Source organism: Delphinus delphis, chromosome 10, assembly GCF_949987515.2.
Source record: "Delphinus delphis chromosome 10, mDelDel1.2, whole genome shotgun sequence".
Taxonomy (NCBI): Eukaryota; Metazoa; Chordata; class Mammalia; order Artiodactyla; family Delphinidae; genus Delphinus; species Delphinus delphis.
This window is the reverse complement of record NC_082692.2, coordinates 8,327,747-8,353,777: the sequence shown is the minus strand read 5'-3', so window position 1 is coordinate 8,353,777 and position 26,031 is coordinate 8,327,747. Positions and strand designations below refer to the sequence as shown.

The 26,031-nt window shown below is 44.9% G+C and overlaps 1 protein-coding gene across 2 annotated transcripts in view; it reads left to right on the top strand.

The window, feature by feature from the left end:
- Positions 1 to 26,031, top strand: part of NEDD9 (neural precursor cell expressed, developmentally down-regulated 9) — a 187,318-nt gene that overhangs the window by 29,095 nt on the left and 132,192 nt on the right. The window contains exon 2 of one of the 2 annotated variants that reach the window (XM_060023642.1): positions 14,815 to 14,928. The gene's annotated coding sequence lies outside the window, so the exon portion shown is untranslated. Of the gene's footprint in view, positions 1 to 14,814; positions 14,929 to 21,033; positions 21,223 to 26,031 lie in introns of those variants that run through there. The other variant, XM_060023644.1, reaches the window with a different exon arrangement.

The following is a 26,031-nucleotide window of genomic DNA, read 5'->3' as shown; positions in this document are numbered from 1 at the left end:
AAAGTCCTTGCCCACATGGAAGTTACATTCTAGAAGGGAAGATAAAACAAGATAAATAAAATACACAGTGTGTTAGACAGTGATATGTACTAGGGAGAAAACTGAAAATAAGTAGTATCGGGGTGCAGCTTTAAATAGGAGGGAAAGCCTCCCTGAGACAGTAGCTTAAAAAAACTTTAACCCACCTTATTAATTTATCTGCTGTAAAGTTCACACATTTTAGTGTACAGATTGATGACTTTTGACCAACATATACACCCACTACCCTAATCAAGCTATGGAAAATGCCCATCTCCCCGGAAAGTTTCGCCTCACTCTTTTATAGTCATTCTGCTAGCCCCACCCCAAGATACCACGGATTTTATTTATATCACGATAGATTAGTTTTTCCTGTTTTACAATGTCATATAAATGGAACATACAGCACAAAGTCTTTTGTACACATACAGAAGACTTCTTTTTGTCAGCTTAATCCATGTTATCGCATTTATTAATAGTTACTGCTCTTTATTACTGAGTATTAATCCACTGGATGAACATACCACAATTTGTGTATTTGATTATTTATCATTTCTCCTCCTTTTCATCCTTTCTGTAATTTCCATCTGGTATTATTTCCCTTTGGACGGGAGGACATCCTTTGGCATGGTCTGCTGGTGATGAATTTTCTCAGATTTTGTTTATCTAAGAATGTCTTTATTTCACCTTCAATTTTGAAGAATATTTTTGTTTCATATAGAACTCTGGGTGGACAGGGTTTTTCATGCAATACTCGAAAAATGTCGTTTCCTTGTCTTCTAGCCTCTCTTGTTTCTGATGAAAAATTAGCAATCATTTTTAACTTTGTTCCCCTGTATATAATTTGTCTTTTTTCTCTGGCTGCTTTCAAGATTTTGTCTTTATGTTCAGTGTTCAGTTGTTTGACTATGATGTTCCTATGTAGGATTTTCTTTATCTTTATTCTTGAGCTTGGATTTGTAAGTCACTTTTTAAAAAATCCGGAACTTCTTGACAACTCTTACTTCAGATATTTTTTTCTGTCCTCACTCTCTTCTCTTTCTGGGACACCAATCACACATGTGTTAAACTGTTTGATACTGTTCTACGGGTCCCTGACCTCTGTTCATTTTTCCTTACTATTTTTTCTCTCTTTGATAATTTCTACTGATGTGTTTCCAGCTTCACTGAGTCTTCTACCATCTTCACTCCAAGCCCCTCCAGTGAATGACTCACTTCAGGTATTGCACAATTCTAGAATTTCCATGTAACTCTTTTTATGGTATCCATTTCTCTACTGAGATCCTTACCTAGTCACTCATTAGGACCTTTTTGAAAAAATAATAAGTATATTTCTAATTTTAATTCTTTGAATATATACTGTAAAATACATATGTCTTAAAGTCTTTATCTTCTGAGTTCAACATTTGGTCCATCTTAGAATCAGGGTTTTTTTTTACTTCTTTTATTGTCTACTGTGAATTACACAATCCTGATTTTTGCTTATTTGTGTTTTTGGACATCTAGTGATTTCTGACTGACTGCTGGACATTGTGAATGGTGCACCGTAGAGACTTGAGATCAGCACTGTTCAATAGAACTTCCTGCATTGAGGAAAATATGTCTGCACCATGCACTGTGGTAGCAGCTATTAAACCCTTGAACATGACTGAGGAACTGAATTTTAAATTTCATTAAATTTTTGTTCATTTAAATACTCACATATTTACCCCTAGAACTGCTCAACCTTTATGACATTTGTTTCAGTCTCAACCCCATAACAGCTGATATGTGGTAAGGCTTGGATGGCTCTGCCTGGCACGTGCACGGTCCAGCCCTCAGCCATGGGCTCATGAGGGACCGCCCCACACATCTACATAGACTTTTAAGGCTTTCTTTCTGCACAGATCCCAGCCATTTCAGTTGCCTTGAACCCTGATCCCTGCCTTTTCAGCTCCACAGGACCACTGTGCTCTGTGCAAATTCAGATCTCCAGGCACAGAGCTGGACAACAGTGGGGGTCCCCTCAGGCTCCCCTCTCCCAAGCACTGAAGTCTTGTGCTGGTTATTTTCCATTGCCTGAAAAGTATCTTACCATGCTTGTCTTGTCCAGTTTCCTATATTTACAGGGGATGAGCTAGTTTGGGACCAGTTACTCCATCACAGTCATCAGCCCAAGGAGTTTCCTTTTAAGTAACAATTCGAAGAAGATGAGGAATATTTGGGGGAAGAGAATTTCAGAGAGGAAACTTCAATGGAAAGGGCTGTGAGGCAGAAGCATGCCTGACTTGTTAGTAGAACAGCATAGAAGCCACACTGCTGGAGAATGTGAGCAAAGGAGAGAGAGTAGGAAATGAGGTCAGAGAGGTTGTGGGCAGGGGCGGAGTGGTGGTGGAAACAGCTACTGTGTAGCTTCATAGGCCATTATGAGGACTCTGGCTTTTACTCTAGGGAAATGGAAAGGCATTGGAAAGTTCGGGGGCCAAGAACTGATTCGAGTTATAACTGGATCACACTGTCTGTCGAGAAGAGACCTCTAGGACAAAAGCAAGGAGCTGAATTAGAAGGCCATGAAGTAACTGGTTGACAGAACTTTCAAATTAATTAAACCTCCATATTATACAAATTTGATGGCTAGATTTTTATCAGTTTTGTAGATTTTAGGGCTCGCTAAGAGACAGGCATCTTAGTGTCTAAGAATACATCATCTAAAGTCAAAAAGTAGCTGTGTGATTTTAGGCAAGGGGCTTAAAATGTCTCTCTTTATTTCTATAAAATGGAGATAATAATAATAATATCACATAAAGGATATTATGACAATTAAATGAGATAATTTGTGTAAAATTATTTAAATGATGCCTTATGTGTATACAGTGAGTGCTCCATACATGTTCACTATTGCTCTCTGATGGTCTGAATGTGTGATGGTCATCTCTTCACCAATGGATACTGACTGATCTTCTCTGTCTGAGGGGCACAGACAGCCAGCTTTTATCCTCCAGGCATGTGGGCAGCTTAGGAAAGGAAGCCAGCAGGGAAACAATATCTTAAGCAACACTGAAAGAAGCAAGAGCTAAGCAAGAGCTAAGTTTGCTCTTAGATAAGGAGGGAAAGCTATTCATTAAGACAGGGCAGGTTTTGGAAGACTCCTGGGGTGTAATCAGACACTGAAGGATGAATGAGATACAGATATTTTTGGAAAAAGAAGGAAATTTATATCCTGCACATGGGCTGCTTGGCCTGTTCAAAAATCACAGACCCACTAGGGACGATGTTCCGTGCACATACGGCTTGTGAAGATCATCTGAATTTGTGGCCACGGCTAATGTTTAAACAGCGTCTTAGATTCAAGGTGAAAATTAATGAGTTGCACGTAGCCATTAGTTCCTTAAGCTCACATCAGAATCAATCATATGAAGTAGCATGTAGTTATTTATATGACAGCTGAATGGCTTTATTAGCTTATTTTGGGAAATTAGATAACGAATGCAAGTACAATCTTGTTGAACCAGAAGCATTTACCGAGTGTCTCTGTGAGAATGTAAGAAATATTCAAGAAATGCAAGCAGAGAGAAGTCAGGTGAGTCCTGAAATCCCAGTGCAGTAGCATTTGGGAAGTGAATGATGGCCCCATGAGCCACAGGAAGGTAATGGATACATTACTCAAAGGTTTTGATTAACGCATGTGGTCTCACATTTCATCTGGCCCAACATGTAACTAATTGGTCATTTCTAGCAGAGCCCATGGGAGAAGAAAAACTTGTTGAAACAGGATCTAGTGAGCCAAGATGGGCCAGTCGTACACCAGACATAAGCTGCTGTGCTTTGGAGATACCTGCATAAAACATGAGGAAAGCCAGCTTTCATGGGGTTTAAAGCTTATCTAACAACCTCTGGTGACAAAGAAAGTATCCATCTCTTTAACGGCATAAGAACCGTGGCAGGCTCAGCCCTGTCCAGACTGCAGAGAGAACTTTGGGAACGCTTTCTGTTTGTTTTAAGAAAAGCCGGCCGAGAAGTTATTAAGAACAGGCAGAACATATTTGTCAAAGAAAGACAATGCAGTCCTCAAAAAGGGTGAGGCATGTTTGTGTATTTTAATAGAGAATTATCTCCAACATTGGAAACTCAGCAATCAAATCAAGGTACAGACAGAATGATGTTTAGAGTATATGATCATTAATGTAAAAAATGCAATATACATACACACAGACACAAAAGATGTTGCCTCTGAGGAGGGGAGTTGAGTAGCTGAGAGTAAGCAGGGGACTTATTTATCCTTTCACCTCTTGAATTTATTTCTATATGTACTTAAATTCAGATACGTTGTTTTTCTCAGTTGAAAATATTTAAAAGTTTAGGGAAAAAAATAAATAACACCCATAATGAAATTTTCAAAAGAGGTAGAATAGGTCTTTCCCTTTCCCATTTGCGAAGTGAGCCATAATCATGCTGGACGCTGGGACCAAAACGAGCGTTCGTGGAGATATAGGATAAAGTGCTCCTCTCTGATATTTCACTCAAGGGTCCCTGAGTGTATTCGTTTGCTAGGATTGCTGTTAAAAAAAGTACCGTAAACTGAGTGGCTTAAACAACAGAAATTTATGTCTCACAGTTCTGGAGGCTTAAAGTCTGACATCAAGGTGTCAGCAGTTTGGTTCCTACTGAGAGCTCTGAGGAAAATCTCTGCCTCTCCCCTGACTCCTGGTGGTCTTCTGAACATTCTTGGCATTTCTTGGCTTGTAGGAGGATCACCCCCATCTCTGCCTTCATTTTCATATGGTGTTCTCCTTCTGTGTGTGTCTGTCTGTCTGTCCAAATTTCCCCCTTCTATAAGGACAATAGTCATATCGGATCGGGGCCCACCCTAACGACCTCACTTTAACTCAACTAATTACATCTGCAACAACCTGATTTCCAAATAAGGTCACATTCTGAGGCACTAGGGGGTAGGACTTCAACATATGAATTTAAGGGGGACACAGTGCAACCCATAAGACCAAGTAACATTCACTTATCCAGAGTTACCTTGCTACAAAGGGGAAGTATATTGAAGTGTGTTTATAAAGCACAGCTAATGGGTTGCACCTCATGTCCCAAGTGTATAAAGTAGATAAATGCTGGCATCGTTGAATATCTTAAAATTTTCAAGTGCATTACCATCCACTGAGGAAAGAGAGGCCCTAAACTTGGTCAGCGAAGAATTAACAGTTTCTACAGTCACAGCAATAAATCAGTAGAGCTGATTCCCTCAGCCCCCTCCTCCCGTCAACGCCAGCTCAGGGTATAGCCTTTCACTAATGTCTATTAAGCACCTCCCTAGTGCCTGACACTGCTCTGGGAGCTAAGCACAGAGTAGGACAGAGCATCCGCCTTCCCTTCAGGTGGAGAAAAGAGACACACAAAGTAGTAATTACGTGATGTTGTAAGTGCTCACACGGAGATATGAACAAGAAAAGAGTACCCCTAACTGCAGGCAAGGAAGGCTTCCTGTGAGAGGTGACGCTGGGGTTGACTTTTTTTTTTTTAATTTATTTTTGGCTGCGTTGGGTCTTTGTTGCTGTGCGCAGGCTTCCTCTAGTTGCGGCGAGCGGGGGCTACTCTTCGTTGCGGTGTGCGGGCTTCTTATTGCAGTGGCTTCTCTTCTTGTGGAGCATGGGCTCTAGGCGTGCAGGCTTCAGTAGTTGTGGCTCGTGGGCTCTAGAGCGCAGGCTCAGTAGTTGTAGCACATGGGCTTAGTTGCTCCTCGGCATGTGGGATCTTCCCGGACCAGGGCTCAAACCTGTGTCGCCTGCATTGGCAGGCGGATTCTTAACCACTGCGCCACCAGGGAAGTCCCTGGGGTTGACTCTTGAGGGTGGAGTCGGTACATGAGGACAGGGAGAGGCAAGAAGGAGGAGAAGGGGGTCCCAGGGGATGCTGTGTTCAAAGAAAGAGAGACCCAGACAGCCTTCCAGTGACCTGGGATGGGCACATTAAGAGTTGGCGTTGAACCTCAGGTGCAGATGAGCTTCTGAAGCATTTTAAGCTTCAGCTGGAGGGTTTTGGACTGCCTTATTCTATAGGAAACCCTGGAGGATTTAGGGGAGCTACTGGGTCAGATTTCCTTTACAGGAAGACCTTTCTGAGAGAGCGTGAATAAAGATGGGACAGATTAAAGAGAGGGTGACATACAAGGAGATTTTTGTAGGTGAGGGGAAAAAATGAGCAATAAACTATGGCGGTGATGACAGGACTAGAGGAGATAGGAAATAATTGTTTTCTCTTAGTTGCATGCATTCATTTCATTTTCTTAAAATTCTGTATTACTTTTCAGATTGTAAAAAATTGGAAAAAAAGTTTTCAGTGTCTGTGGAATAAACCAAAATGATCTGGGCTTCCCTGGTGGCGCAGTGGTTAAGAGTCCGCCTGCCAATGCAGGGGACACAGGTTCGTGCCCCGGTCTGGGAAGATCCCACATGCCGCGGAGCAAATGGGCCCATGAGCCATGGCCACTGAGCCTGCACGTCCGGAGCCTGTGCTCCACAAAGGGAGAGGCCACAACAGTGAGAGGCCCGCGTACCGCAAAAAAACAAAAACAAAAAAAAGCAAAACAAAACGATCCTTAATTGCACTCCGGGAATGAGCGTCATTAGTTTTGTGTGGCTCCTGTTTCTTTTCAGAGTCATATATATGAACATATGTAGTCATTTACTCAACAGCTACTTTTGTAAGCCGATCTCTCCACTGCATATATCACATTTCCCTATGCCGTTAAGCGACTTTGTACAACTTGATTTTAATTGATTTAGCCAATCTAGGGCACAGATTTGAAAACTGTTAAAGGATTATAAATAGTATGAAGCGGTGACTGATGAGCTGATGAGGTATGTGGAAAAGGGAGAAAACCAGGAAACCCCAACTTCCGAGCTGAAGCCTCTCGCCCTACAGTTGTCTTCCTGTTTAGGCCTGAACTGGAGGAATGGCCGGAGGAAAAAGACACCCAAAAGGATCCGTGAATACATGTTCTAGTCAATCTCAACAACAGTGAAAATAACCACTCCTCGGGGCATGCAGACACAGCCCCGTGTTCAGAAATGGCCAGAGCATTCATTAAAATAGATTAAATGGCCTGCCCTGAAATCCTCAAAGGATGTGGTAGATAAAACAAATGCACTCCTAAACACAGCTGCGGGCCGCCCAAAGCCCAGCTGCACCTGAGGAGCCGTCTCAGCGAGAAGCGAGCTGAGACGGCCTTCTCTGCCAGGAGGCCAAGCCTGTCCAGGCACTGCGGCCCTGCCCAGTCTCTGCACCCGTCACTCACCTGCCATCTTCCCCGCATCCTGGGAGGGCGCCCTTGTCCTGGCACTCCCTTTCCGCAGCGACAGGGAGAGGAGATGGAGCGGTTGTTTCCAAGAGGGGCCTCAATCCCTGAGGGGCACAATAAGTCCAGTGGAGGCGAATAATGAAGCTTATTCATTTCCAAAGAAATGAAAAGGGGAGGTACTGGCAAACAGACTAACGAATCAGGCGCTCAGGTTAAGTGCAGCTTGGTTTCCATTGTCTAACGCAACTCCTACGCTTCTGAGCTTCTTTAGAAAAGGTTTACGGTTGAAATATAACTTGTGTCTTTTGAGCAGTCAGGAACTGAAAGACATTCCTCTTTTAATCTTATGAATGGAAAGTAATAAATTTCAGTGGCTTTCTTCTTTATGTTCATGGACCAAGCCTCAGAACAAAATAGAAATAATCTCTTCTCTTGTGCCTGAGGTAGACTTTCAAAAGCAAAGGACTTTCCTTCCTCCTTCCCTCCCTCCCTCCCTTCCTTCCTTCTTACCTTCCTTTCTTCCCTCCTTCCTTTTTCTTTTTCTGAAGTGTATGAACTATTTCTGTTCTTACTTTAAGGGAAACTGCGGGGTTTAGAGTATATCTTTATGTGGAGCTGATAGGAAGGTGCTCTCATATCAGCATTTATTGCTCTATTGCTCTTCTCTCAGCAGTTATTCTGCCAAAGAGAAAATATGGGATGCACCTTTGTCAAAAAGCTGTCCATCATTTGCAGTTCACTGAAACTCACTCATTCCCTCATTAAGCATTTATGGACCTGCTACTACTTCTGTGCCTGGCATCATGCTAGGCATTCAGGAAGTGGGGATGGCTGCAACATAGCAGCCAGTCCCGGCCTCAGGAATCTCACAGTTGAGTTAGGTAATTTCAATAGGACGTGATGGGGGCTAAAATGAAGTGAAGCACAGAGTGCTTCACAGAGAGAATCTATTGATAGTTCAAGGGTCGTTGAGCTTGGTTTTGCAGGGAAGATGCCTTTGACTGTGAGGGAAGAGCACGTGCAGGGGTGTGGGGTTACAAGAGAATGTGAAGCATTTGGAGAACTGGAAGTACCTCAGTGAGATGGGAGCAAAGACGAGAGGTATAGGTACTCACCAGGAGACCCCTGGCCCCATCCTGCAGGTAATGGAGGGCCTCCGATAAGGATTTTAAGAAGAGGCGTGATATGGTCAGATGTGCACTCAGTAAAGTGTTTCTTTGAACCTTTGTTCACTGCACCACTATATATGAGTGTCATCGTCTTATTAAACTAAAAGCTGAAATTCCCATTGGAAACCCTACCCTACAGTTCTCGTAATGGAAACATGAAGGTAACTCAGGACTTACAACCCTGGCTTGAAAAAAGATCAAGGACATTTCATAGATCTTATTGCTTTACTTTTTCTCTCAGGGCAAAGCACACATAAAAAAGACCCTCACATGTTGCTCACTGCTACCAAGATTTTCTGTTTTAATCTTACATCTTTCATCCTAAATGCTCATGAAAGACATGTTGCTTTTTGTTCAAACTTGGGCCAGTGACAAAGCTTTTCAAGTTTGTTGACCCAATAATCAGCCATTGCACTCAAAGACTTAGAGTGGATCAGTTTAAAAACAGCTATCAGTGCATCTGAACTACAGCTCCCAACCCCATATGCCTGGGCTTGCTGCTGCCACAGGGAAGCTCCCACTTCTTCCCAGGGGGGTACTGTGTTTCTCAACCTGTTTTAGCACTAACATGTAAAAGCTGCTTGTGTCAAACATGGGTAAATGGCAAACTCACTTAGGAGATGAGCTCACCTCTATTCCACAGCGGGAGTGGCCAAATGAGATAAACCCCAAAGACTTATGGCAAGACGGATCTAGTGTCCCGTTTTGGAGAACGGCACAGGGGTCCTTATGGGAAGGAGATGGAGCCCCTCTCTGTGCTTATCTCAAGAGATTAGCTTTAAACACCGTAGTTTTCTCCAGTCAAGAATTCATTATGGAACTGTCATTTTCTATTTAAACACCTTTGAGCTCTTTATTTCTGCAGCCCTTGGCATTGAGATAAAAGGCTCTTAAATCACTCCTCCCCGCCCCAACTACTACACTGTATTAATAATTACCATAGAATGAATGTTTGTCCCCCACCCCCCACTCATATATTGAAACCTAATCCTCAACGTGATGGTATTAGGAAGTGTGCCTTTGAGAGGTGATTAGGTCATGAGGGTAGAGCCCTCATGCATGGGATTAGTGCTCCTTTAAGAGACCCCAGGGAGCCCCCTTGTTCCTTATGCCACATGAGGACACAGCAAGAAGATGGCTGTCTAGGAAACAGGAAGCGGGCTCTCAGCAGAAAACAAATCTCCTGATGCCTTGATCTTGGAATTTCCAGCCTACGGGGCTGAGAGAAATAAATGTCTGTTTATAAGCCACGCAGTCTATGGGGTTTTTTTTTATAGCAGCCTGAACAGACTAAGACAGAAACTGCTACTGAGAAGTGGGGTGCGGCTGTAACAAATACTGTAAAACATGGAGGCATTGGGTAGTGAGGATAATGGGTAGGGGCTGGAAGAATTTTTAGTATGCTAGAAAAATCCTACATTGAGATAAATGGACCGTTAAGGGTGATTCTGGTAAGAGCTCAGAGAGCAAAGAGAACCGTAGAGACAGCCTCAGTCTTCTTAGAGGATACCTAAGTAATCGTGAAAAGAATGTTGGTAGAAGTATGGACAGAAAAGCCATTCTGAGAGGTCTCAGAGGAAAATGAGGAACATGTTATTGGAAACTGGAGGAAAGGCCACCCTTGTAATAGACTGGCAAAGGACTTGGCTGAATTGTGAGTGACGAAATTGGATGTGTAGCTGAAGCTATTTCTAAGAAAAGTGCAGAAGGTACAGCTTGGCTCTTCCCAACCACTTATAGCAAAATTTGAGGGGAGAGAAAAAACTTAAAGATGGAATTAAGCAAAAAGGAAGCAGAACTTCAAGATTTGGAAGATTCTCAGCCTGTCCATATGGCAAAAAATGAGAACGTGAAGAGTGTGGCCAAGCGACTATTTTCTAAGGAGCTGAATATGACTCAGCTGTCTCAAGCCAAGTGTTGTTCTTCAAGACTATGGAAGAATGACCCTGAAGCCAGTTCAGAGGCCATGACACACCACTCCTATCACAGGCCAGAGTGCAAGGGCCTAGGGAGCAGAGTGATTTCAAAGGGTGGGACCACCTTTCTGGGTCAGGCGAGGCAAGATGCCCCCTCAGTGCTTCAGGTGTGGGTCCCTGCAGGGAGGTCCCCCAGCTTGGGCTGCATCCAGTGGAACCATGGCATGGATAGGGTCCCCTGGGAGAGCCACAAGGCCCCAGAAGAGAACCACGGTGCGGCAGAGCCCTAGCAGAGAGCCGCTAATGGGCTGTCCCACTGACACATGGGGTGACATTGCCACCCCAGTGGGCCTGGAAGGGAGAACACTAAGCCAAAAAGGAGTGTTCTCAAGCCTTGAGTTTTAATGCTGTTTATCCTGTTAGGTTTTGGACTTACTTGGAACCTGACATCCCTTTCTTCGTTCCTATTTCTCCATAGGAATGGGAAGGTCTATCCTATGCCTGTCCTACCTTTGTATTTTAGAAGCACATAGCTTGTCTGGTTTCAGGGATTCACAGCTGGAGAGGAATGTGCCACGGGTTGACCTTGAATCTTGCCAATATCTGATTTAGATGGTATTTAGTTGAGACCTTGGACTTTAGACTTTTGAACTGCTGCTGAAAGAAATTAAGACTTTGAGAGCTATTGGGATGGAATCAAGGCATTTTGTGTGCAAAAAGAATATGAATTTCAGGGGGACAGGGACAGAATGCTGTAGACTGAGTGTTTGTGTCCCCACAACATTCATATATTGAAACCTAATCCCCAATGTGATGGTGTTGGGAGGTAGGGCCTTTGGAAAGTTGTTAGGTCATGAGAGCGGAGCCCTCATGCATGTGATTAACGCCCTTGTAAAAGAGAGCCCAGAGAGCTCTCTTGTCCCTTCCTCCATGTGAGGACATGCGTATAGGATGTCTATAAACCAGGAAGTGAGCCCTCAGACACCAGATCTGCTGGAGCCTTGATCTTGGACTTCCCAGCATCTGGAACTATGAGAAATAAATTTCTGCTGCTTATAAACACCCAGTCCATGGTATTTTTTTATAGTAATCTGAATGGACTAAGACAGAAATACTTCCTTTTACTGTCCTAAATTTACCTACCTTCCCCTCTGCTCCCCTCTCACCCCTGCCACGTTCAGACAAACTAGCGATTTGTGAAAAAGTCAAAGTTCGCAATTCTGTCTTCTCTCATCATGTATCTCTCTCACCTTGTGTCTTTCTTGACAGAAGAATTCTCATCTTTTTAGCTCTCCTTATATCACAGTTTCCAGCCCCTGTCATAATTTTGGTGGACTTACTCTTTCTGTTCAATCTCCACTGTTCCCCTGGGGAATGACGAAAATCGATGCCACCAGGACCTCCGGTTTGAGCCCTATAGAACATTTAAGGAGAGAGGATTTGTGTTTGGTTTGGTTCAGTTATATTCTTTCCCCATCTCAAGAAACACAGGTAGATGTAGCTTACCAAGTGAGGTAGGTGATGTCCTTCTCTAGAAAATTTTATAGTTGAGTACACAATATTTCATTGAGGAAAATTTGTACAATAAGCTAGCTATTCAATGGATTACAAAGACTGTAAGCCCTACAACTAAGACCCTAAAGCAGAACTAGATTAAGAAGGAGGCGCTTACGTGCTTAGGGCACTAGCAGAAATCACAACCATACAGCTTTAACGAGGTTATCCAAAATTTCATAATCAGATCAAAGGGAAACACCATTTTGTGTTTTATTACTGCTTTTATTTGGGCTACATAAGGGAGGGAGCCCCATAATATCTTAGTGGTTGGAGACTTGGCCTAAAAGCCAAAGGCAGGCAGAGAAGGAGCTGGAAACAGGTTCTCCTTTGTGACACACTTGGTCTCTTCTGCCTCCCTTTGGCTCTAGTCTTCACAGAACGTATATCTGAGTGGGAATTGTGAGTACAGTGGTTCTGCTTCCATGGGTTCTGCTTCCGGTTTCTCTTCCACGGGTTCCCCCCATCCCCGCCAACCCTGTTCCAGTTTCCCTGGCATCCTCTTCCTCTGGTTCCACAGACCAACCCTGTTACACTATTTTACATAAGGGGCCTGAGCATCTGCGGATTCCAGTATTTGTGGAGGATCCTAGAACCCACACCCAGCGGATACTAAGGGACGACTGTATTTGGCTTCTGTTCTCAGCAGAGTTTATGTGATGAAAGTAGGCACAGGTGGCCTTTGCTACCTCTAGCACATGTCACCACCATGCCGCCCCCAAGCCCCCCATCTCATGGTGTCCCCTCCTTCACTTCAGGGCCCCCCAAACATTTTTCAGATCCATGAGTCATATTAAATTAGCATTGGTTGTTGATAAATTAAAGGTCGTCTCCCTCCCAGGGTAATATACCAATATGGGTCAAAGTCTTAGCTAAAGAAGGAGTGTCTAGCTGTGGAATTCTAATTATAAGCTGGTGGAGTAGATAACCCGCGAGGGCAGGCTCTTCCACTGCTTCTAAGCTCCCATTATATGGACCTGCATTGTCCAAAGCAGTAGTCACTAGCTGAATGGGATGATTAACATATAATTAATTAAAAGTAAATAAAATAAAAAAATTTGGTTCCTTAGTCACACTGACCACATTTCAAGCGCTGAAGAGCCTCATGTGTCTCCCAGCTAACGGATTGGACAGCACAAATACTAAGCATTTCCATTATCACAGAAAGTTCCATCAGACAGTGCAAGTGTAGATAATTACTTTCTTGGCCTATGCAGAGGTGGTCTACCCTTACCCCAGTGCAGGGTTTCTCAGTGTTGGCACTACTGACGTTTTGGACTGCATCCTTCTTTGTTGAGGGGGATTGTCTTGTGCATTGTAGGATGTTTGGCAGCGTATCTGGCATCCATCCCCTACGGGCTGGTAACGCTTCCCATCCAGCTGTGATCATCAGAAATGTCTCTAGGGACCTCCCCGGCGGTCCAGTGGTTCAGAAATGTCTCTAGGGACCTCCCTGGCTGTCCAGTGGTTAAGACTCCATGCTTCCATTGCAGGGGGCACGGGCCCGATCTCTGGTTGCAGAACTAAGATCCCACATGCCGCGTAGCACGGCCCCCCCCCCAAAAAAAAATCTCTCTAGACATTACCAAACGTCCCCCACAGGACTAAACTGCTCCCAGTTGAGAACCACGGCAGTAAAGCTGGCTGACACTTTGGGGGTCGTAGAGGACATCTGTAAGCACACTTGTGAGCAAGATAGGCCCAGGGAGCTGAGAGCGCTTAGAGGACAGGGACTCTGCAGGGGCCAAGCCGTGCACGTTTCACATGCTCTTGAAACGTTACAGATGAGAAGAATTTCAGAGCGATGTTTATAGCCCAGAAAGATATTCTTCCCCTGGTCTTGAGAATTCCCTTGATGCTAAATTGTCACGTATGTCAAAGCTCTACAGAGCTGCAGGGAGGGCCGTAAATCAAAGGAAGGCAGAGAAGAGGCCCAGGGGGCAGACTGTGCGGTGAGTAAACTTATCCCAGCACGGGTGAACGGGGCTGTCCCCACTTCGGTCTGAGATTTCCAGCCTGGCGTCCTAAGCCCCCTGTTCCCAAAGTGGCCGTTCATGCGCTAACTGGCTATAACTGCGTCATCAGCAGCTTGCCAGCTGTAAATTCTCATCCCAGGCCAGGTCTCTCTTCCCAGGACCAAAGTCATGAAGATGTTTGCCCTCGCACAGGCCGTTGACATGTGCTGGGCCGCATTTGTGTATTTGTCTGAGGGCCCTCCAGAGCTTAGTGCTTCCCTCTGGCCCAGGCGAGCCTTTATGTGCCGTGCATTCCTCCTGACCATGACGTCATGCTTGTACCTCGCCACTGGAGATTGAAACCGAAGACCGGAGGACTTAAAAGTCTTAAACAAGCAAATGTTTTCCATTATTTAAGATGTTAAGGAAGGCAAACTCTGAAATATTTATGGCCACGGTCTCCTTTGTGGGTCGTCAATGACTTCTTCCCTTTCAGGAGGCATCTTACAGAGAGGGAGCCCTGGTCTTCTCCCCCTGGGGCCACTAACTCACAGCAAAGCTGAGTCAACCATTCCACGGGAAGACTGGTGCAAAGTTGATTCGCCACACACTTCTAGCTGAAATGAATGAAAGCAAACCCAGGAGAAGTCCAAGTTTACCATAGAAGGCAAAGCAGAGACCAAGGACCGCCCTGTTTCCTGCAGACATGCATTTTAGATTTAACTCGAGTTGTTTTTCTGTTTTCAGGGACGATGTCAATCATCTCATAAGTAAATGAAGACAATGATTCAACAGTTCTGTAAACATTGAGAGAAAAAAGAAACCGCCCCACAAAATGCTTGGTGTACTTCAGACTAGGGTGGGGTTGAGTTACACGGTGCCTTCTGGTGTCACCTCTGCCCTTTCCTTTTATTCAGGGCCTGTGAGAACTAAGTGGCTCCATCTGGAAGTTCTGCCCAATGCTCCGGCACCATAGCAAGCCGTCCAGTGTGATCTGAGCCTCTTCAGAGGGTCTAAATTATTCTCTACAGGTAAGACTGAAAAGCCCATTCTTTTATGCAGTGTTTCTCGGTGGGGATGCTTTTAACAACTGGGGCGGGATGACTGTTCGCTATGCGAGTGTCTCTGGCTTATAGCAGGGCATTTAGCATCCCCAACTTCTAGGCACAAAATGCTAGTGGTGTCTACCTTCCGTCATTGTCACAACCAGCCATCCCCTAACACTCATTTCCCAATAGCACTTGGTGGGCAGCACTGCCCCCACTGAGCACATTGCAAGTGTACTGCGGTAGAATCTAGAATGTTTGCACTACCCGTGGAGTATTTAGGTAGCCAGCTTGCCCTTTATTTATTTTGCCAGCTGATTCTGCAGACCTCAGGTCTGAGACCCACTTTGCCCCATCTGCAGAGGGGTTTTGACCATTGCATTTCTTCCCCTAGAGTGAGATAGTATGGGTTGGGAGTGGGGAAGACAGGAGAAGAGAATGACCAGCTGCTCAGTTATTCCATTCCTGATCCCTGCTGATCACCTAAGGTTGTAAAGACACTCTAGGAGAACTCTCCTAGGCGTGGAGCAAGAGGCCTTAGTTGGCAGGAAACATGAGGAAAACATGGAGATTGAAGTTAAAGAGGAGGTCCTTCATGGAAAAAGGCTGGGAAGATTGTAGGTTGTCTCTTTCGTGAAAAGAAGTTGAGGCTCAGAGATGCTAAGTGACTTGCTAAAGGTTAGACAGCTAGTTAGTGTCCTGGAACTATGGTGACCATGCCATACCAGGACAGTCCCCATTAGTCCTGTTGTCCCAGCAGAATTATCAGCAGTAATCTCTCTCAACCTCAAAGGAGTCCCAATTTGGATAATAAATTTTATGATCACCCTACCTAAAACCCAAGTCTCTCTAACCATCAGTTCATCACTTTTCCCACTATACAACCCTTCCTCTTTCTCTTTTTTTTGTGGTTCTCAAAACTTTTCCTCCTATTTGAGTCTATTTCTCATGTTTTCATAACTTCATCATCCTCAAAGTTTGGGAGGCTATAAATGACAACTCCAAGTCCAGATTGCCTGAACTATGGGGCCGTTGGTTCCTAAGTGGACGAGGAAGCAAGACACTCCAGAAACAGGATCACTTGGGCCTCAGGCAAGTCCTCAGCCTTGACCAAGCCTTAGAAAGCCACCCATGTGCCACATCCTCAGTGCCCAAGGCTGGAGGTGGGGGGTGGGGGCGAGGAATCTGGTGAACATCTGTGATTTTATTTTTAATGAATCCAAGATGAATTGAAAAGAAATGCAGTGTGAAACACCACCCATTAGGCTATGAAAGTCCAGTACGCCCAGATGATTCAAGCATGGTGTTCATATTCTTTGGTAATACTTTGAAATCCTTTGTGAACTATAAAATTTAAGTATAAGCAAGAAAGTGCTTCTCATAACAAAATAAAACCCCTTTTCCTTGTCTGCCCCATGGGGCAAAAAATACCAGTGTCGTTAATGGGTATATCAGTACCACCCTCAAGAATTTCTTTGTGTCATAAACACACAATGCAATTTTGGTAGAGTCCCCCAGCAAGCTATAATCACAAACTGGGAGGACGCTGGTTCTGCGGCTGTGCTTGGTTTCTTTATTGCTGTTAATTTGCAACAGAGCTAAATACCTGTGTAACAAGACCTTCTGATACCAAAGCTCAGTGGACTTGGGAGAAACTGGTTAAAATGAAAATTGGTTCCATATAGAGTTGGGAGAGTAAAATGGCTTCTTTTTAAAGTAAGGAATTTTGCTATTCTGATTTTTTTTAACACCTTTATTGGAGTATAATTGCTTTACAATGGTGTGTTAGTTTCTGCTTTATAACAAAGTGAATCAGCTATACCTATACATATATCCCCAGATCTCCTCCCTCTTGAGTCTCCCTCCCACCCTCCCTATCCCACCCCTCTAGGTGGACACAAAGCACTGAGCTGATCTCCCTGTGCTATGTGGCTGCTTCCCACTAGCTATCTCTTTTACATTTGGTAGTGTATATAAGTCCATGCCACTCTCTCACTTCGTCCCAGCTTGCCCTTCCCCCCCCATGTCCTCAAGTCCATCCTCTACGTCTCCATCTTTAGTCCTGTCCTGCCCGTAAGTCCTTCAGAACCTTTTTTTTTTTTTTAGATTCCTTATATATGTGTTAGCATACGGTATTTGTTTTTCTCTTTCTCACTTACTTCACTCTGTATGACAGACTCTAGGTCCATTCACCTCACTGCAAATAACTCAATTTCGTTTCTTTTTATGGCTGAGTAATATTCCATTGTATATATGTGCCACATCTTCTTTATCCATTCATCTGTTGATGGACACTTAGGTTGCTTCCATGTCCTAGCTGTTGTAAATAGAGCTGCAATGAACATTTTGGTACATGACTCTTTTTGAATTATGGTTTTCTCAGGGTATATGCCCAGTAGTGGGATTGCTGGGTCATATGGTAGTTTTATTTTTAGGTTTTTAAGGAACCTCCATTCTGTTCTCCATTGTGGCTGTATCAATTTACATTCCCACCAACAGTGCAAGAGTGTTCCCTTTTCTCCACACCCTCTCCAGCATTTATTGTTTCTAGATTTTTTGATGATGGCCATTCTGACCAGTGTGAGGTGATACCTCATTGTAGTTTTGATTCGAATTTCTCTAATTATTAGTGATGTTGAGCATCCTTTCATGTGTTTGTGGGCAATCTGTATGTCTTCTTTGAAGAAATGTCTATTTAGGTCTTCTGCCCATTTTTGGATTGGGTTGTTTGTTTTTTTGATATTGAGCTGCATGAGCTGCTTGTAAATTTTGGAGATTAATCCTTTGCCAGTTGCTTCATTTGCAAATATTTTCTCCCATTCTGAAGGTTGTCTTTTTGGCTTGTTTATGGTTTCCTTTGCTGTGCAAAAGCTTTGAAGTTTCATTAGGTCCCATTTGTTTCTTTTTGTTTTTATTTCCATTCTAGGAGGTGGGTCAAAAAGGACCTTGCTGTGATTTATGTCATAGAGTGTTCTGCCTATGTTTTCCTCTAAGAGTTTTATAGTGTCCGGCCTTACATTTAGGTCTTTAATCCATTTTGAGTTTATTTTTGTGTATGGTGTTAGGGAGTGTTCTAGTTTCATTTCTTTACATGTAGCTGTCCAGTTTTCCCAGCACCACTTATTGAAGAGGCTGTCTTTTCTCCATTGTATATTCTTGCCTCCTTTATCAAAAATAAGGTGACCATATGTGTTTGAGTTTATCTCTGGGCTTTCTCTATCCTGTTCCATTGATCTATATTTCTGTTTTTGTGCCAGTACCATACTGTCTTGATTACTGTAGCTTTATAGTATAGTCTGAAGTCAGGGAGCCTGATTCCTCCAGCTCCATTTTTCTTTCTCAAGATTGCTTTGGCTTTTCGGGGTCTTTTGTGTTTCCATACAAATTGTGAAATTTTTTGTTCTAGTTCTCTGAAAAATGCCAGTGGTAGTTTGATAGGGATTGCATTGAATCTGTAGATTGCTTTGGGTAGTATAGTCATTTTCACAATGTTGATTCTTCCAATCCAAGAACATGGTATATCTCTCCATCTGTTTGTATCATCTTTAATTTCTTTCATCAGTGTCTTATAGTTTTCTGCATACAGACCTTTTGTTTCCTTAGGTAGGTTCATTCCTAGGTATTTTATTCTTTTTGTTGCAGTGGTAAATGGGAGTGTTTCCTTAATTTCTCTTTCAGATTTTCCATCATTAGTGTATAGGAATGCAAGAGATTTCTGTGCATTAATTTTGTATCCTGCTACTTTACCAAATTCATTGATTAGCTCTAGTAGTTTTCTGGTAGCATCTTTAGGATTCTCTATGTATAGTATCATGTCATCTGCAAACAGTGACAGCTTTACTTCTTCTTTTCCGATTTGGATTCCTTTTATTTCTTTTTCGTCCCTGATTGCTATGGCTAAAACTTCCAAAACTATGTTGAATAACAGTGGTGAGAGTGGACAACCTTGTCTTGTTCCTGATCTTGGAGGAAATGGTTTCAGTTTTTCACCATTGAGAACGATGTTGGCTGTGTGTTTGTCATACATGGCCTTTATTATGTTGAGTTAAGTTCCCTCTGTGCCTACTTTCTGGAGGGTTTTTGTCATAAATGGGTGTTGAATTTTGTCAAAAGCTTTTTCTGCATCTACTGAGATGATCATATGGTTTTTCTCCTTCAATTTGTTAATATGGTTTATCACATTGATTGATTCCCATATATTGAAGAATCGTTGCATTCCTGGGAGAAACCCCACTTGATCATGGTGTATGATCCTTTTAATGTGCTGTTGGAATCTGTTTGCTAGTATTTTGTTGAGGATTTTTGCATCTATGTTCATCAGTGTTACTGGTCTTAGTTTTCTTTCTTTGTGACCTCTTTGGCTGGTTTTGGTATCAGGGTGATGGTGGCCTCGTAGAATGAGTTTGGGAGTGTTCCTCCCTCTGCTATATTTTGGAAGAGTTTGAGAAGGATGGGTGTTAGCTCTTCTCTAAATGTTTGATAGAATTCTCCTGTGAAGCCATCTGGTCCTGGGCTTTTGTTTGTTGGAAGATTTTTAGTCACAGTCTCAATTTCAGTGCTTGTGATTAGTCTGTTTATATTTTCTATTTCTTCCTGCTTCAGTCTCAGAAGGTTGTGCTATTCTGTTTAATTAAGAGGCCGTTGTACAGACAAGTCTGCCTTCTAATGAGCTCTCTTCCTGGCCACCTTGAAAAAACCTATTCACCGACTTCATTTATTCCGTGGTGAACAACACAGGCTCTGGTGCTATTTGACTCTTTCCTCTGGCTGGGGAGGCTGTGTGATCTTAGGCAAGATCTTACTTAACCTTCCTTGGCTTCAGTTTCCTCAACGGTAAAACAAGGGTACTAGTGCCCACCTTATAGATCCTAATCATGTTGCTGTGAGGAGGGAAGACAATAACGCATGTGAAGTGCTCAGTGTAGGGCCTGGTTCATACAGCTGCCATTATGGTTATTTAATCACATGCTTCTGAGATCAGTCATATAACAAGTGCTGCACCAGGTTGTGGGGCTTCAAAAATGAGTAAGATATGGGGCTTTCCTGGTGGCGCCGTGGTTAAGTCTCTGCCTGCCAATGCAGGGGACACGGGTTCGATCCCTGGTCCGGGAGGATCCCACATGCCGCGGAGCAACTAAGCCTGTGCACCACAACTACTGAGCCTGCACTCTAGAGCCCGCATGCCTAGAGTCCATGATCTTCAGCAAGAGAAGCCACCACAGCACAGTGGTTGAGAGTCCGCCTGCCGATGCGCGGGACACGGGTTCATGCCCCGGTCCGGGAAGATCCCACATGCCGCAGAGCGGCTGGGCCCGTGAGCCATGGCCGCTGAACCTGTGCGTCCGCAGCCTGTGCTCTGCAACGGGAGAGGCCACAGCGGTGAGGGGCCGGTGTACCGCAAAAAAAAAAAAAAAAAAAAGAAGAGAAGCCACCATAATGAGAAGCCCACGCACTGCAACAGAGAGTAGCCCCCTCACGCCGCAACTAGAGACAGCCTGCTCACAGCAATGAAGACCCAACGCAACCAATAAATTAATTAATTAATTTGTTTATTTAAAAATCAATAAATTTTTTAAAAAGAATAAAGTAAAGGTTCTGACTTGAAGTCCTTACATTCTAAGGGGGCATAGCAACCATATACGCAAATACTCACGTGGGGCTCTGAGGTGGCAACGGGAAAGAGAGCCTATTGACGTCGTGTTGAGTTCTGAAGCATGGATAAAAATTCTCCGGGCAAAGAAAGTGAAAGCGCTTCCCAAGACTGTTCAGGATAGGTAACAATGTACCTGGATGAGTGGAAAAAGATGATAAGACTTTTGTTTTGGTTCCAGACCAATTTTTACAGAAAAGATTATGACTCATTTAAACAGGTAAAACAAAGCCTGCTGTTTGTACATTTTATTCTCTTTTCCCCGAGCCAAGCAAACAGAGCTGGGGACACTGTGACGTCAGGAGGCTTGTTAGGTAAATAGAGCATGTTTCCGTGAGGTCAGAGCCGTCCGCTCTTCTCTCACTGGGCTCTTGGCCCAGACCTGCCCAGAACATTGCCTGCAGTAGAGTGACCCATGATGGAGCCCGCTCTCCAAAGTACTCTCCAAATTCCCTCTGACCTGCACGGAAAGATGTTTGAATAAAACGTTTCACTGTAAACCTTCAAACTCAACGTTTCTAGAAGACTCCTTTGGGAATGTCCATGGCGTTGGGCTTCCTGCCATCTACCATTGACACCTCACAAAAAGTGGCCCTGGCAGAGACAGATCACAGAACTGAGGAAGACAGGTGAGCTCGTCCACAGACCCTTGAATGCTTCAGCTGGCTGGGGCCCAGATTTCCAGAGATATGGACATGGCATTTCAGGTCAAATGAAAGTGGTCGTTTCAGAACTCTCCCCAGGAAAAACCGGTAAGGAGTGAGGAAGTGGGATCATGGAAAGGCACACTGCCAAGAGCGAAGTTGGATAGAAGGTGACTTGGATCAAACCCACAGGGGAGCTTGGAGCTGGTCCAGGCCACATGACAAGGCTGTCCTGAAGGGGCAACACAGGAGCTGGGGTTTTTGTACCTCCCATTGCATCGGACATTGGTTCAGTGCCGCTCCCAGGGGACTTCAGTTCCTGGGCACTCACTGCCTGTGCACACAGGCTAATAGATCCCTACAGCCTCACAGCAATCCACTGTGGCTGTAGGAAGAAGGCATACAGGCAGGGCCTGGTGCAAAATGAAAATGTGGGCGCCCTTTTTTAAAAAGCAGGGGAAAGGTGCCAAATAAAAGGTACTAAACTAAAAGCTTTTTCCTTTCTTCACAGTCTCTCTCTTGGCTTGTCATCGTTTCTTTTGTTGTTGTTGTTGTTTTTAAATGCCACTATTGAATGCCACTCTAAGTGAAGGAAAATTTAAATTTTAAATCATTAGCATATATTTTACCCCTTTCATTTCAATATTGTGTGATGCCTGTTTTAAATGCAAATATAAGAGCATTTAACGAGTATGCTAATCGCCAAAAATTACACAATTTGCATATTTCATTCTTAGCGTAACAGTGGAAAAGCTGCGCAAAAGTAACTCATCTGCTTTTATTTCATTTCTTGATGCATATGCACATGTTACTAACAGTCCCTACCTTCAGCTTACTGATGAGTAAAGAAGGATTGAAAGGGAAGGGACTATGGGTGGCCTAACCTTTCCCTTTCCTTCTCTGTCATCATTTTTAGCATCAGTCAGGTCCTTGGCTAGGGCAGGAAAGTAATGTGAGGAAGAAAGAACATGAGAGGGCTCTTTGCTCATCCATGTTTCTTAGAAACCACCGCCTTCTTTCTGGGTTAGAAGCAAGTCTTGGTTCAGATGGAAAGTGTGGCCTCTTGGTGCCGTCAGCATCCCTCCCGCTCCCCAGCTAACTCAGTTGGAGACAAAACACACTTTCCTTGTACTCGCCTTGAGTCTCTGTGAACTCCCACACATTGAGGGTCCACTGGAATTTGGTGCTCATGGGACCGTCTGTGAGAGTGGGGCAGGAAGAAGGGACAGACACACGGACCGTGTGGATCTCCTCTGTTCGTGTGCATGCTCTGTTGCCCCATCAGAATTCACTTACAAAATGCAAGTTCAAAGGAAAAACATTTAAGAATTTCAGAATGACAGTAGAGCATCAAACTCAGCATAGGGTCCTTCTGAACATGAAGTCCTGGTGACCACAGGGGTCACACACCCCCATGACACTGGCCCTGCAGGCAGGAAGGCCAGATGCGTGAAAATGGTCAAGGGATCCCAGGGGATGTGGATGGAGTCCTGAGAAAGAAACCCAACCGGTAGGCCAGCCCTGCCCACGGGGAGTTTGTGCAGAAGGAGTCTAGGGCACACAGAGAGATTTGTTTCTGGAGCTATAGCCCCAGAACACAAGCCATGCCAGGAAAGAGGCGACAGCAAGAGACAGGGGACCAAGGAGAGGGAGAAAAGCCAGGGAGCTAGCTGATGAGCACCAACCTGACAGAACCAGGGGAGATCCACGAAAGCAACCGAGGATCATGGAGGGAAGCAAGATACTGGCAAAGGAGTGTCATAGAACAACTGCCATTTGGACCTAGTCCCAAACCCGATGCCCTGCCCCGCATCCCTCTACACCTGTGAGCTATGCTGAACGAGCCTGGGCGTGGCTCCTTAGCGGGGCAAACCCCGGTGGATGGCCGGGCTTCCCAGTTCCTTCTTCTTGTTCTACCCTCGTGGTAAAAATAGAGACAATTGCTAGGAGTGAGGCGGCCTCCTCCCTCCCCTGCAGAGAACACTTCTGCTTTGCCAAAGCTCTAGGAACACTTTCCCCGATTGTTTCATCGTGGAAACAAGCAGGAAACCAGCTACGCTGAACACGTGATATGGAAAGAGGTGAGCGGTGATCCTCCAGCTTGCAGGACACCGGGTCGCTTGGTCCATCTGTGAGACTTTGCAATCCAGCAGCAGAATCCTGTGACTCGGGAGGTGTTTAGTCTCCTTCCATCACCCGTGACTCAGTCGTCTGCGTTAGCTTAGAGCAAGGTTTCTCAGCCGCGGCTCTGTTAGCATTTTGAGCCGGTTAATTCTCCACAATGGGAAACTGGCCTCTGCACTGGACGATGTTTAGCAGCGTCGCTGGCCTCTGCCTGCCAGATGCCAGAGCATCCCCCGGTTACGACAATCAAAAATGTCTCCGGACTTTGCCCGCTGTTCCCTGGGGGACATAATTGCCCTTGGTGAGGATCAGTGGCCGAGAGCATGTGGGGGTTTTACCCTATGCTCTTAGCTAGGTGTATTATTACACTTTTTTTTTTTTTTTTGCGGTACGCGGGCCTCTCACTGTTGTGGTCTCTCCCGTTGCGGAGCACAGGCTCCAGACGCGCAGGCTCAGCGGCCATGGCTCACGGGCCCAGCCGCTCCGTGGCATGTGGGATCTTCCCGGACCACGGCACGAACCCGTGTCCCCTGCATCGGCAGGCGGACTCTCAACCACTGCGCCACCAGGGAAGCCCTATTCCACTTTTATATTAGCCTGTGTCTGCCTGTCTGAAAGCATCTCTTTGTCACATTTTCTTCCCTGTAGCACCATATCCTCCACTCCTGGCTATGTTAGGAAGGCTTTAGTGGGTAGTCAAGCCACTTGGTGTTAAATCTCTGTGCTCTGTGTCCGTCCAGAAAAGGTTGAGCCTTTGAAGATTGCTGTAAACTATATGCACCCTGAGGCCTAGAAAGATTTTCCTTAGCTCACCCTCCCTTTTCTGTCTCTCCTGGGGTCCTGGCTGCTAAAATCTAGCAAGAGCTCAGCCTAGTCCTGTGTCTTATTGCATTGAATCCTCAAGGAGAAGAAAAATCAGTCTCATAAAATGGCATACCCATGCTTACAGGTGGGGAAATGAGGCTGGAAAGTAATAAACAACTTGCCCAAGACGATCTAGGTAGTAAGTTGAACTTGGGTGTTTTGGCTGCTCATGGGAGACCCTTTTACTTCTAATGATGCTTCTCAACTTTAGTGCCTGTAAGAATCACCCAGGGGAGTTTGTGAACAGTGCAGCTACCCAGGCCTCCCCACAGAGACTCAGTAGGTAGGTCTAGAGCAGGCCCCAAGAATCCGGATTTTAAACCAGTGTCTCCACAGATTCTGATGCAGGTGGTCTGTGCATCTCACCTGAGAAACACTGAACTCCATCCTGCTCCGTTAGGCCATGATTTCTGGTGAGCTGCTGGGGAGGGGAGAAGAAGAAAGGGGGACATACAGGAGAAGGGTTGGGAGCGATTAAAACTATCTGGGTCCCCTCCCACATGCCCGCAGGCTCGGCCAGGTGTCTGCCTGGCAATACTGTGTCCAAAAATCCAGTCGCCACTGGACGCCCCTTGCCTTCTCCTGCTTCTCTGCAGCCAAGGGGCATTTGAATGGCAGGCGGGTTCCCCCAGCTCAGGCCCCAGGTGCCAGGGCCCAGGCCACAGTCAGTCTACCTGGCAATAATCCACAAAGCACTTTCATCAGTTTAGCTGAGTTATGGGAATTAGCCCAGTCATATTGCATCTGTTTGTCCACAGATACTTTCAGAAATCCTTGGCCTTCCCAGGAGACTTTTCCTGGAATCTTTGCCTGCCCTGGCTTGATCATGAAAAACCTGGATCAGCCCGGAAGTTGGATGTCTGCTCATTTGAGCTTTCAACTAGTCTGGTAAAAGAAGGGGTCCAAGACATCTTGGTATGATGTGTTTCCAGCAAAAAATATTAGCACCACATAATAAGAATAATATTTGGAGGGCCCAGTTCCCATTAGAATTTGGCAAATAGAGCCAGAAGATATCCTAGGTTCAGATCTAGTTTAAGGGAAAATAATGGCCGATGCAGGTTTGAGTTTCAGAATTGGGTTTCTTCCAGCTCCCTCGAGAGACCAAAGAGAAAACCTGCAGAGAAGCACAAAACGCTGCTCATTGTACCTGCTACTTGTTTGCAAGCAATTGTGTGTCTGCCCTAAAAACCCCACTGGGTTCACCACACTTTGAAATCAGTCTCCGTGATGTAACACACCTGACTGTTCGCCCACACTTGGTGCAGGGTTCAGTGTCTCTGAATCATGACTGCAGTGGCTGCACTTCTCTGCTTGAACTGTGGCTGCTGGTGGCTTGGCCTTTATTCGGAGAGCCGCAGCTTCAGGAAAGAGCCAGTCTTTTCCTGTGGCACTGGTCTAGCACAGCTATTGTCTTTAATTGTCCTTCTGTGGGCCCACCTTTTCCAGAAAGCTAAATTGGAAGCTTAGCCTCCAATCCTATGGACTGTTCAGAAGACAGGTTGTCAGCTCACCAAGCTGGAACCTGGGGGGACCGAGGTTCAGAGAAGACAGGCCTACCACCTGTGGGGTTTACACATCTCCTCTGTCCCTGGGAGGAGGGCTGCTGGGACCTGTGTTCACTGTCATCGTGTGTGTTGTAATTGCAGAGCTGGCCGCACATGTAGACGGCGGGTAACCCAAGGTGTACATTCCAAGAGGTCTTCCCATGCAGGAGAGTTTTCTCTTTGATGGAGGAGGAAAGCTGAGCGGTGTTCCATGAGCACGATCTGTGCCTTGAACCAATGAAGGGCAGATAAAGAGCTG